Genomic DNA, 14,107 nt, shown 5'->3' with positions numbered 1-14,107 from the left:
CTCTCATGCATTGGCAATATGGACAAAACCCCAATGAACTTTGATATGCCAGGAAACAGAACTGTGGACGAAATTCGAGCAAAAACAGTTTTGCTTAAGACAACTGGCCATGAAAGGAGTCGATTCACAGTGGTACTTGGTTGTATGGCAGATGGAACAAAGTTAAAGCCTGTGGTGATTTTTAAGCAGAAAACCAAGCCCAAACAGAAATTTCTGAAAGGTATTGTTGTCCTCATCAATGAAAAAGGGTGGATGGATGAAGGTGACTGCAAGACTTGGATTGGGGAGGTCTGCAATATGTGACCAGGTGGACTTAGAAAGGAAAACATTTACTGGTTTGGGATATGTTCAGATCACACAGAGTGAAAAGTGAACTTCAAGATAACAATACTGACATTGCAATGATTCCTGAAGGCCTTACCAGCATGGTGCAGCCACTGAATGTCAGCATCACTAAACCTTTTAAGGACTTAGTATGAAGGAAATGGGACACTTGGATGCAACAAGGGGATAAAAGCTTTACAAAGGGTGGCAACATGCATGTTTCATTACTTGCAACTGTATATGAGTGGATTGTTGAGTCCTGGAAGGGGATGAAAACTGAAATTGGTGAGAAAGCCTTCAAAAAATGTGGAATTTCTAATGATTTAAATGGTACAGAGGATGATTATTTATGGTCAGATGGAAGTGATGACACATAAATTGATGATCACCTTGAGAGGGCAGATGAAGATGATCTATACAATGATATGCTTGACTCAGACGAGTGGAATGAATTATTCAGTGGTGCAATTGATGAGGACAGGGAATTTGAAGGATTCTAATGGACTTTTGCATATACCGGTAACTTTTGTTTTAAGCAGCTATCCCATAATATTTGTGATATACGGTGAGAAGAGTTTTTTGCTGTGAATATCAGTTTTTTGATGTAAAGTGTGTATCGTATATTATTAACAGTGTCATGCAGTCCTTTCTAATAAAATACAATCAAACTTTCTTTCTGTTTTTACTGCCTCTCTGTTTTTATTTCATGAATTGTGTGTGGTACAAATAGCCCCGGTAGATGGCCTGACCACCTGCTTGTATGTCTATTAACTTTTGTGCATACGTGTAGACCTACATGCACTTTACGGTGCTGGTAACTGGAATACAGACAGTACTGTTCTAGCGTGGCAAGTAGAATGGAGACAGTTATTTTGTAGATAAATATTCAATAATGGCCATAATTATTTTTCCTTTTGTTTTTTACTATTTTATATAGAGATCTGGCTCATTTGTCCATTTTTTTGACTCATGCCAAGCTTGAATTTCATCCCCTCAAAAACAATACCTTGTGTATAAGCCGACCCCCTAATTTCAGCCTAAAAATGGTCTTCAAAACTCAAGTATATGTGTTAGTTAGAAAAACACAGCATGACAATAATTTTAATTTAATCTCTAATTTTTTCTCTCTGCTAATAACTACCCCACATCATCTTAAATGTCCAGCCTTTGACACATAACCATTTCCTCCGATATGCTTCCTCTGTTTTGAAGTTCAATAGCATTCCCCTCACTTGGGTAATTTACTGCATTATAGGTCAGCTTAAAATCTACATCTGACCAAATTCATAACACCTCTTTGTCTCAGTACCCAATTTTATCATAGTGCCTCTGTGAAATGTCTCAGAGTCAGTTTTATATTGTATTAAAAGAGCTGCATAAATTTAGAAAGACCATGTTAGATATGGTAGGAATGAGGAAAAATCACTGTTCTTTATAGCTTTTTTCATAAAGTCATAGAGTCATAGAGATGTACAGCATGGAAACAGACCCTTTGGTCCAACCCGTCCATGCCGACCAGATATCCCAACCCAATCTAGTTCAATCTGCCAGCACCTGGCTCATATCCCTCCAAACCCTTCCTATTCATACACGAATTCAAACATCAAAGGCAGTAACTGTGCAGGTTCTCTCTCTCTCTGCAATGTGCTTCCTTTGTCTGTTCTTCTCCCTTTTAAAACTGCTGTTGTTTTGACTTTTTTTCCCAAAGTTCCAAAACAATGAAACAGCATATGAAACAGTAATTGCTGCTCCTGCAATTCAAGGAAATCACCTCCAGCACCTAAAATACCTCAAAAAAGGAGCAGCTGTTACAGTCAGAAATTTTTCCCGTCCTCCATCTTGGATTACCCAGAATCCCTAATCTTTTGTATATATTTACAGTCATCGAGTCATAAAGATGTACAGCATGGAAACAGACCCTTCGGTCCAACCCGTCCATCCCGACCTGATATCCCAACCCAATCTAGTCCCACCTGCCAGCATCCGGCCCATATCCCTCCAAACCCTTCCTATTCATATACCCATCCAAATGCCTCATAAATGTTGCAATTGTACCAGCCTCCACCACTTCCTCTGGCAGCTCATTCTATAAATGTACCACCCTCTGCGTGAAAAAGTTGCCCCGTACGTCTCTTTTATATCTTCTCCCTTTCACTCTAAACCTATGCCCTCTAGTTCTGGACTCTCCAACCCCAATGAAAAGACTTTGCCTATTTACCCTATCCATGCCCCTCATATTTGCAAAATGCTACAGTATTGCTTTCATATTATGCAACAACATTCAAAACTAACTTAATTTCAATATAACAGAGGTAAACTATTATCATCACTGTACTAAACACTATATTGATCAATTCTGATGAAAGATCATAAATCCAAAACATTAACTCTGCTTCTCTCTTCATGAATGCTACCAGCTCTGTTGACAAATTTTCAGCATTTTCTTTCAAATTTCCAGCATCCATAATATTTTGCCGTCATAATGTTTTTGTGGTGTCTGTCATAGTAAAGCATATCCAAAAAGACCAAATTCAGCAACAATAACAGAAATTGTTGGGAAAAACTAAACAGGATTGGCAGCATCTGTGGAGAGAAAGCAGAATTAATTTTTCAGGTCCAGTGAACCTTCTATAGAGCTTCAAATTTAGTAGTTGTATAAGTACATGTTTCATATATCAGAGATATCTGACTGTGCCTTTATAACCTTTGTTATGCTTTCAAAATATTTGAATATGCACTCAAGATGTTGTGAAGTGTAGAACTGCAGACCAAGAGACGGAAACTGAGATTGAATTAGATAATGCTTTTTTCTAAAATGCTCAGACAACAACTTGACCCCTGTATTATCTCCATCAGTCTTGCTACAGATTATGAGCAGATCCACCAACAACTGATACTTGTAAAACTGCCATCTTTGTGTTTAAACAGATACCTTTCCTGTGCATCATGATATCTTGTAAAACAATATTCTCACAACTCTGTTGTTCAACATCTTTAGAATTTACCAGATACAACAATCTTATTTGGTTTTCACTACTTTTCCATCAGCTGCAGCAACTGGCACAATCCACCTTCAACTTGGTTAACAGCATGTTTCTTAGCAGTCATTGTACTGAACCAGGTCAGGGATCCATTATCTGTATATCCGAAAACTGAAAAGGCTGGAAGCAGACCTGAATGGACCTTGTTGACCTGCTGAGTTCTAGCGCTTTGGGGCAGAAAACTTTGATTTTAGGTCTTTTCAGGTCGAACACAGCATGTCTATGTGTCTGCTCAGTCCATTGGACCATTGGGAAACAATTTCGTTTTTAGGTCCATTTGGGTTAAGTGAAGTCTTTTTCCAAAGGGCCTAAATAACCAATAATCACAAACGGACTATAATCAACCCGAAAACCTAAAATTACCTTTTTGGAAAATGAGTTGGGCCTGAGATTATTAGATAAAGGATTTGATAGATGAAAGGAAACTGAACATCAAACAAACAAGACAGAACTTTGGAAAAGTGATGAAAAGACTTCAAAACTTTTAAAGGTGACCAGAAAAAAAGTAACAAAATTTATAACCTCAAATGATTACCCTGTCATAAATTTACAAAACATTCAATCAAATTCCTAACACTGTATTGTTGCACAAGGCAATCCTGTAGGTTCACATTTCACATTGGAAACTAGCTGTGGTTTTTGGAGGTCAGTCATCTCAGCTCCAGAGTAGTGTCCCAGGCCCAAACATCTTTAGCTGCTTTATCTATGACCTTCCTTCCATGATAAGGTCAGAAGTGGAGATATTTGATAACAATTGTACAATGTTCATCACCATTCACAACTTTTCAATATTGAAACAGTCCATGTTCAAATGCAACAAAATCTGGACAATATCCAATTGACTGACAAGTGGCAAGTAACATTTGCATCAAATAAATGCCAGATAAGGACTGTCATCAGTAAAAGACAATATAACTCCCACCCCTTGGTATTCAATGATATTACAATCACTGATCAACATTACTGCCATTGCTATCAACACTCTAGGGGTTACCATTGATCAAACACTGAACTGGACTAGCCTACAGCAAATCAGTGGCTGGGAATATTACAGTAAGTAACTCACCTCCTGGCTCACCTTCAGTGTCTGATGTGGGCGGCACGGTGGCACAGTGGTTAGCACTGCTGCCTCACAGCGCCAGAGACCTGGGTTCAATTCCCGACTCAGGCGACTGACTGTGTGGAGTTTGCATATTCTCCCCGTGTCTGTGTGGGTTTCCTCCGGGCGCTCCGGTTTCCTCCCACAGTCCAAAGATGTGCAGGCCAGGTGAATTGGCCATGCTAAATTGCCCTTAGTGTTAGGTAAGGGGTAAAAGTAGGGGTATGGGTGGGTTGCGCTTCGGCGGGGCGGTGTGGACTTGTTGGGCCGAAGGGCCTGTTTCCACACTGTAAGTAATCTAATCTAAAAAAAACGTATAACTCCCTGCTGGATGGCATTGGGGGGGATCTACCTACTGCATATAGACTGCAGCAGTTCAAGAAGGCAGCTCACTACCAATTTTGTAAGGACAAACAGGGACAGGCGATACACTTGTCTCACAAATGAATTTAAAAAATAACTTTTTTATGGTACCCAAAACACCACTCATATGTAGATTCCCAGTATGTAATATCTTGGTAGGTTTTAGTTACTTGTAACTTCATCTTTTAGACTAGAACTGCAAACAACATCTTCCTGGAACAATTATGCACTTCCTTAAATGTGCTCAGCTTTAAATAAGCGCTGAAAATGTGTTGCTGGAACAGCGCAGTAAGTCAGACAGCATCCAGGGAACAGGAGAATCGACGTTTCGGGCATAAGCCCTTCTTCAGGAATGAGGAAAGTGTGTCCAGCAGGCTAAGATAAAAGGGAGGGAGGAGGGACTTGGAGGAGGGGCATTGGAAATGCGATAGGTGGAAAGAGGTCAAGGTGAGGGTGATAGGTCAGAGTGGGGTGGGGGCGGAGAGGTCAGGAAGAAGATTGCAGGTTAGGAAGGCGGTGCTGAGTTCGAGGGATTTGACTGAGACAAGGTGGTGGGAGGGGAAATGAGGAAACTGGTGAAATCCGAGTTCATCCCTTGTGGTTGGAGGGTTCCCAGGCGGAAGATGAGGCGCTCTTCCTCCAACCGTCGTGTTGTTGTGGTCTGGCGATGGAGGAGTCCAAAGACCTGCATATCCTTGGTGGAGTGGGAGAGGGAGTTGAAGTGTTGAGCCACAGAGTGGTTGGGTTGGTTGGTCCGGGTGTCCCAGAGGTGTTCTCTGAAACGCTCCGCAAGTAGGCGGCCTGTTTCCCCAATATAGAGGAGGCCACATTGGGTGCAGCGGATGCAAAAGATGATGTGTGTGGAGGTGCAGGTGAATTTGTGGCGGATATGGAAGTTTCCTTTGGGGCCTTGGAGGGAAGTGAGGGGGGAGGTGTGGGCGCAAGTCTTGCACCTCCTGTGATTGCAGGGGGGAAGGTGCCGGGAGTGGAGGTTGGGTTGGTGGGGGGTGTGGATCTGACGAGGGAGTCACGGAGGGAGTGGTCTTTACGGAATGCTGATAGGGGAGGGGAGGGAAATATATCCTTGGTGGTGGGGGCTGTTTGGAGGTGGCGGAAATGACGGCGGATGATACGCTGTACATGGAGATTGGTGGGGCGGTAGGTGAGGACCAGTGGGGTTCTGTCCTGGTGGCGGTTGGAGGGGCGGGGCTCAAGGGCGGAGGAGCGGGAAGTGGAAGAGATGCGGTGGAGGGCATCGTCGACCACATCGGGGGGGGGAAATTGTGGTCCTTGAAGAAGGAGGCCATCTGGGTTGTACAGTTTTGGAACTGGTCCGCCTGGGAGCAGATGCGGCGGAGACGAAGGAATTGGGAGAGTGGGATGGCGTTTTTACAGGGGGCAGGGTAGGAGGAGGTGTAGTCCAGGTAGCTGTGGGAGTCGGTCGGTTTGTAGTAGATGTCCGTGTTGATTCGGTCGCCTGAGATAGAAATAGAAAGGTCGAGGAAGGGGATTGAGGAATCTGAGACTGTCCAGGTGAATTTGAGGTCGGGGTGGAAGGTGTTGGTGAAGTGGATGAACTGTTCAACCTCCTCGTGGGAGTGCCTCATCTTCCGCCTAGGAACCCTCCAACCATAAGGGATGAACTCGGATTTCACCAGTTTCCTCATTTCCCCTCCACCCACCTTGTCTCAGTCAAATCCCTCGAACTCAGCACCGCCTTCCTAACCTGCAATCTTCTTCCTGACCTCTCCGCCCCCACCCCACTCTGACCTATCACCCTCACCTTGACCTCTTTCCACCTATCGCATTTCCAATGCCCCTCCCCCAAGTCCCCCCTCCCTCCCTTTTATCTTAGCCTGCTGGACACACTTTCCTCATTCCTGAAGAAGGGCTTATGCCCGAAATTTCAATTCTCCTGTACCCTGGATGCTGTCTGACCTACTGCGCTGTTCCAGCACACATTTTCAGCTCTGATCTCCAGCATCTGCAGACCTCACTTTCTCCTCAGCTTTAAATAACTTCTTTAAGGTTTTATCACAACACTTCTGGTCTGGGACAAATGCTATTTCCTCACTCTTAAGGTAACCTATGCTCACTATTTATCCTTCTCTTCTCTAGAGTATCTATCAGATCTATACAGCCATTCTGCTCTGAGGGCTTCACATGACTGCTCCACTCATAGTGAAAACTGAAACCCAAGTTTCCCAGCCCAAGTTATGAGTGTCTCCCTTAAGCTCAAAAAAACCAAGTTCCAGAAACCTCTAACAAACATTGAGGCCCCATTATTTACCTTGTTCGGTTGCAAACAAACTAAAATAAATAAAAATCCATTAGGAGTGCACAAAACTGATCCACTCTTAAGCAAAGCCTCAAAAGCCCTTTTATAAAAAAAATTGTAAAAAGAATACTTAGAAGTGATTCAGACATACAGAAAAAATATCAGTTACTAATCAAAAACTAGAAACCCAAACTTATAATAAATAATTTTAATAAATGTATTTGAAGACTTGAATATTCCGAAGTCCAGGAATATGTGTTGAGGGACAGCTTGGGACAGCTGCCGGGAAAACTCAGTGGGGAAAGGCCACTGTCTAAGGTCATTCTGCCAAAATATAATGAGAGTCTGTTAAATTTCAAGATACTCTTTTAACCTTAATGGGAATGTAAATAGTTCCCTTTCATATTTAGAAAATGTCTGCTTGTTGCAACTGGATTGAAGCTGTAATGAGAGAATGTCAAAATCCGACTGTATTTTCTGTAAAATGTATCCAGTACTGTTTAGTACTTGTATTTATTTATAGATAATTGATGAAAAACTATATTTTTGGAATTTTTTTTTATTTATAAAGAACAGGATCTCATTTACTTTTTTAACTGCTCTGTCACCTGCTCAGTCATCTTCAATACATTCTTACACATATCATCAGGCCCCTCTGCTCATGCATCCATTTTACAATTATGATTTTTTTTCACATAATATCTTGCTGTCTAATTGAATTACTTTAAATCTCTCTGCATCAAATTTCATCTGCCTCTTGCCCACCCATTCCATGAACATGTCAATGTCTTTTTGCAGTTGCACACTATTCTCCTCACAGTTCATAATACCTAATAGAATTAGTGTTGGCTCACTATCATTCATCCTGAATGTTTCTCCTTATTCTTTTCCTAAGCTCAGCAGGAAACATATCCCTTTTAAACAAGATATCATGCTCATACAAATCTCTGTCATTGGATCTAGGATACTGTGTAGAAATAAAATGCATCAAGTTGAAAAGTACGCCCCTTGAGGAATACAGAAGTGACCAACCAACATTAGCTTCTGACACAGTTGCATAATCAAGGTCACATCTGTAACTTGAGGGGCAATAATTTATCAATTACAGCCTAAGATTGGAGCCAAAACATATTTTCTACCTTTGGGCTAAATTAAATAGAAACAGAGGGAAGTTTTCATTCATTTTGGTACATGCTTAATCTATTATCATCTCACTGTGTGATTTGAGCTGACAATAGCCTCTGTCATGTTATGTCTAGGGGCAGACTGTTTGTTCTTTTTTATGTGGATTTTACTGTCATAAAATTAATGCTTTCAAAAGTAAATAAGTAGGCAATGATGAGTAGTTATTTTGAACATATAGGGTGAATTCACCAATCATTTTCAGTGGTCAGTGGTCATGCTAAGACACTCAGCTACAAGTTAGATATCTTTAAAGACTGAGTTGATGTGACTGTCAATAAGGCAGTCTCAATGACCTGTATCCTCATCCTTGAAGTTGGATGATGGGTATTAGGAAAATCTCTGGCTCAGGCTTCCAGCTATGGAAAAAAGATTTGTCGAATGGTTATTGCATAGAGGAGCAGATTCAGCTGCAGCCTGGTCAGCTGATCTGGGAAAAAGGTCAGAGGCAGTCATAATAGCAGATGGGTATCAAGGTGATTCTCCCTATCACAGGAAAGATATTATAATTCCCAAAGAGGGAGAGCAATGAACATTCACCAAACTTGTTCCTAGAATGAGTGGTAAGGTTGGCCTATGAAGAGAGATTGGACAAAATAGATTCATATCCTCTTGAGTTTCAAAGAATGAGAGGTGATCTAATTGAAACCTACAGAATGCTTGTAGGAATATATAGAGATGATGCCGGTAATATGTTTTGCATGGTTAAATAATCTGGAACTGGGGGCACAATTTAAAAATAAGAGGATGCCATTGAGGACTGAGATGAGTAAAACACTTTGGTTCTTTGGAAAACCATTGCAGATGCTATGGACAGGATAGACCTCTCATCTTCTCTCCTCACACTTTCTCACTTCCATCATCTTCATGGTCCATTTATTCCACTTCATGCTGTCCCATCCACCCACATGGCCCCTCACTTCAGGTTATACCTCCACCTACCTCCTTCATGGCTCCACATGTCTCTGTGTTAGACTATGATACTCCACCCACTCAGTCATGCCCCCATGACACTTTCATTCACATTCACTTACTATTCTGTATAGAAAGAACAAACTGTGGTGATAATCAGAAATGTTCAAAAAAATCTTAAACGTGCACTAAATAATTTCTACTATTTTAAAAAATCCTTTCAACTATAAGCCAAAGAAAGTGTCAATTAACTTGATCTTTTAATATATTTTACCTGAAACCTCATAGCTTTCCATAAATGAACATTGTGAAGTTGACCACAGATATCAGTGAGAGAAAGTTGTCAATCAAGGAAGGGCTCGGGTTTTTCAACAGAGTAATGAATGTCTGGGGCATCAGCCTAACTTCATCAGACACTAATTATACATGTGCATAAAGAGCTGGACAATATCCAACAAGAGAGAATCTAAACATTTCCCCTTGACAATTAACCATTGCTAAATCCCCCATGACAACTTCTTGAGGTTACCACTCGTTAAAACCCTCAGTGGACCAGCCATGTACATATTGTGATGCCAAGAACAAGTTAGAGGCTGAGAACTGTGACTGCAGGTTCCTCACTCCTGACTCCCCAAAGCCTGTCCACCACATACAAGTCTAAAGTCAGGAGTATGATGGAAATTGTCAACTTATCTGGATAAGTGCAGCTCCAATAGTACATTTGAGACAAAGCAGGCTACTCGATTGGGAATCAATCTACCAACGTGAAAATACAGTCCCCTACCATAGGTGTACCGTTGCAGCACCTCTACAAGATGTAATGCAAGTTGTCAAGGGTTCTTCAGTTGCACCTTCCAAACCTGAGACCATTACCACTTTGAGGGATGAGGGAAGCAAGTGCTTGGGAGCACTACACAAGCACAATCTCATCCAAGTTAACACACTAACCTGATTTGGAGCTATATTAACATTCCTTCGCTGCTCCCGGTCAAAATATTTAAAATCTTTCACTAGCAGTACTGTGGGTATACATGAATTGAAACTGAAATCAGTTCACCACCACTTTTCAAGGACAATTAGGGATGGACAAAGAATGCTGGCTTTGCCACCAATGCTCACATCTTCCAAAAGAAAATTGTATAGGATGTTGTGTAATGGATGCAAACTTAGAGTTAATGGTGTTCCAATGCACTCCCACCTTTGTCCATCTGTGTGTTTGAGTTACAAGTTTTGAATGCGCTGTTAAAGAAATTTTGGCAAATTGCTGTTGTACGATCTACATATTAAAAGCCACAGTGTGTTCATGGTGCAGAAGAAATATAAGCTATAAAAGTAAATTTCCAAAATCTCATTATTTCTATGAGATATTCATGAAAGTTCTTGCAAATACCATTGGTGCTCTAATATTTTTCGGGACAGAAATTTCCAACACAATGGTAGGGCTTATGTGTGAATCCATCACATATCAACATGTCGTAACTGACTCAGTCTGTCTATTTTTCATTCCATGTTCATTAGAGAGCATGACTGGGGATACCAAGCAATTGTACCTTTTTCCAGAGTGCCACCAATTCTTAATTATAGTGAAGATACTGTAATTAAATGGACACAACATGAAATGTCTGTGGAGACTATACACCCATGAGCGAGAGTAGTTGATTAGCAAGCAGACAGACCCTTAAGCAATAAGAATGTCAGAGCAATGTCTCTCTGTTTATACAACTAGAATTGATAGAAAAGTAGCAGGTTTTGAGAAAAAGGATTTTAAGAAACAGTCCTTGATCCAGGCCTCAAGTTAAAGTAGTGTTTCGCTTGTAAATAAATTTTGTCTTTGGAATTACCTGTCTTTATAGACAATGAAAGAAGCAGGGTAGGTTTTGTTTTAATATTTCTACAAATGTTTGATGCAGTGAGATTAAATTATGACTTTTGCTTTCACTGTGAAGTATTCTGGATCAATCTTTCAACATTAAAGATAGTATATAAATGTAAATATCCACTTTTGTTGTTAAGTGATGTGCATATGCTCTCCTTGTCCAACAAGAGTTTCTCAGTCCATCATCAAAAAGATTAGAGTAGACCCTAAAAGGGTATGTACAAAAGATATAGTTATTGAATCGTAGAGATATACAGCACAGAAACAGACCCTTCGGTGCAAATTGTCCATGCTGACCAGATATCCCAAACTAATCTAGTCCCATTTTCCAGCACCCAGCCCCTATCCCTCTAAAACCTTCCTGCTCATATACCCATCCGGATGCCTTTTAAATGCTGCAATTGTACCAGCCTCCACCACTTCCTCTGGCAGCTCATTCCATACTCACACCACCCTCTGCGTGAAGAAGTTGCCCCTTCAGTCCCTTTTATATCTTTCTCCTCTCACCCTAAACCTATGGCCTCTCATTCTGTACACCCCCAACCCAGGGAAAAGACCTTGTCTGTTTATCCTATCCATCCCCCTCATGATTTTACAAACCTGTATAAGGTCACCCCTCAGCCTCCGGCGCTGCAGGGAAAACAGGCCCAGCCTATTCAGCCTCTCCCTAGAGCTCAAATCCTCCAACCCTGGCAACATCCTTGTAAATCTTTTCTGAACCCATTCAAGTTTCACAACATCCTTCTGATAGGAAGGAGACCAGAACCTGCGAGTTCACTTTCAAGGAGCTATGAACCTGCACTCCAAGGTCTCTTGGTTCACCAACACTCCCCAGGACCTTACCATTAAGTGTATAACTCCTGCTAAGATTTGCTTCATTTTTAAAAAAATATAAATATGGAGTTGTACAAGGACAATTCTGGTCATTAAATGCCCAGGGAGCAAATAACACTACTGTACTTAAAAGAGTCTCCAAGGCAGACGTTAAATTTGGGATGGTCCTCAAGTTTTGTTCAAATCTTGTAAATCCCAGGAGAACTTGATCACATGCCCTTAACAAAATCAAATTAACAATGATCTTCCCTTCCATCTATTGCAAGGAGACATTAAAATCCTTTCAATGGGAAATTGATTACTTCTGAAAGGAGGCATTTCCACTTTAAGGCGATCAGTTAAGTTATGGACTCCTGCTATTTGACTCAAGGAAACAGATATGCCTGATTTTTCTTTTCCTGAATGATCATCAGGGTTCCTCATCTTTTCAGGTTTTCAAGAAAGAGCACAGTTGAGAGATATGAACTGTGTGTAAATTTTTACATTAGGTAGTCCTAATTTTCCTGGTGCTATTTTCTCACTTTTTTGTATATCTAGTATGGCCTGTCCACTCATATAATATGCCACACACATCCAAATATGATTGTCTTTTTTTCAGTTCAATCATGGGCACTGTGCTGTGCTGAAAAGGCCAGTGTATATTACCCATCCCTAATTGCCCTTGTCAGAGTGGTTTTGAGCCACTTGCTTGCAAATGATGTGTGTTTTGCTTGGCATTATCAGAGGGCAGATAGAATTTAACCATATTGCTGCAAGGCTGGATTCATCTATAGAACACATCATATATAGTCAGCAGATTTCGTTCTCTAAAATTGAAAGACATTAGTGAACCAAGTGGTTTTATGACAATCCAGTTGTTTCATGGTAACCATTGTTCACACTAGGTTTTTACTCCAATTTTATTTAATTAATTAATTAAATTTGAATTCTGCAGTTGCCATCATAGAATTTGAACTCATGTCTCTAGATCTTAGTCTGGGCTTTTGGACAACTAGTCTAGTAACATTATCATTATCATTATGCTTTCACTAACACTTATTTTAGATTTGGACATAGAAGTTGTGGCTATCTTTCTCCACGTATCTATGCTATACAATTGCCAAACGGGTAGCAAAAATATACTGGAGCAGTGTTCTTAAATCCACCCACATACATTTGATACATTTAAACCAGATTATATACCAAATTGGAGTAAACGTGACATTGACTAAAATCAGAATCTAGGTTTAAGGCTTATTAGAAAGATGTTTGTTGTTCTTTATTTTAATGATTGCTATTAATGAGCTTTACTGGGATGCCTTCAATGTGATGTACTTACTGTTCACTTTTCATTTTGTTATTCTGATTTCTTTGTGTGGTTTTGCCTTGCTGACTAACTGAACCAGTCACAATTATTTGTTAGAATACATGTTAATCGGTCCAAGAACAAAAAATAATTTCAGGTCTACTACAATGCAATCCATGTCCTCACATTAAAATTAAGTCCAACATACCCCATTACTTTTCAGTAAATTTTAATCTATAAAAGATAAGTACTTCTTTAGTTTACTCTTGTTCTTTATTCAGCCCTTTCATATGCCTCAGTTACTGGTACATAAACAGGAAATCAAGAAGTGTTTTCATTAAGTTAAAAGTCACACAATACCAGGTTATAGTCCAACAGGTTTAATTGGAAGCACACTAGCTTTTGGAGCGACGCTCCTTCATTAGGTGATAGTCAGATGAAGGAGCGTCGCTCCGAAAACTAGTGTGCTTTTAATTAAACTTGTTGGACTATAACCTGGTATTGTGTGACTTTTAACTTTGTACATGCCAGTCCAACACCGGCATCTCCAAATCATGTTTTCATTAAGAGCACAACTATCAAAAGATTCCAATGTACCTGAATTAAAATTCTATGAAGTTGTTTTCATTTCTTTGATGTTTTCTTTCAAAGTTTGCAATTATCATCAAGGTTGTCCACTGATAAACTCTTCCACAATGAATCACAGGCAAGAACCAAAGCCTAGGATCTCTAGCAACAGTTGCTAGACACAAAAACCATGTGACCAAAGCACTTGTAACCAGGCTTAACTCGCAGGTCAATCATTAATTGTTGCAGCCAACAAAGAGAAACAATTCTGTCGCCTACTAAAATAAATCTACCTAATTACTAGCAAATGTTCATTGGATTCCATACCTTGGGTTTCAGGACAAAG

General features: G+C 40.4%; 1 protein-coding gene across 2 annotated transcripts in view; it reads right to left on the bottom strand.

Moving 5' to 3' along the window:
• The window catches only part of LOC122557702 (doublecortin domain-containing protein 1-like), a 554,199-nt gene extending 540,301 nt beyond the window's left edge, over positions 1-13,898 (bottom strand). For both annotated transcript variants that reach the window (XR_015760126.1, XM_087996361.1), the window contains exon 1: positions 13,792-13,898. The gene's annotated coding sequence lies outside the window, so the exon portion shown is untranslated. The remainder of the gene's footprint in view (positions 1-13,791) is intronic.
• Positions 13,899-14,107: the final 209 nt, after the last annotated feature.

The sequence above is a fragment of the Chiloscyllium plagiosum genome, unplaced genomic scaffold, assembly GCF_037043375.1.
Source record: "Chiloscyllium plagiosum isolate Xiang-an unplaced genomic scaffold, Cpla_swu_hap1 HiC_scaffold_18, whole genome shotgun sequence".
NCBI lineage: Eukaryota > Metazoa > Chordata > Chondrichthyes > Orectolobiformes > Hemiscylliidae > Chiloscyllium > Chiloscyllium plagiosum.
The sequence above is the reverse complement of the archived record's forward strand: the minus strand, read 5'-3'. Positions and strand labels throughout refer to the sequence as shown.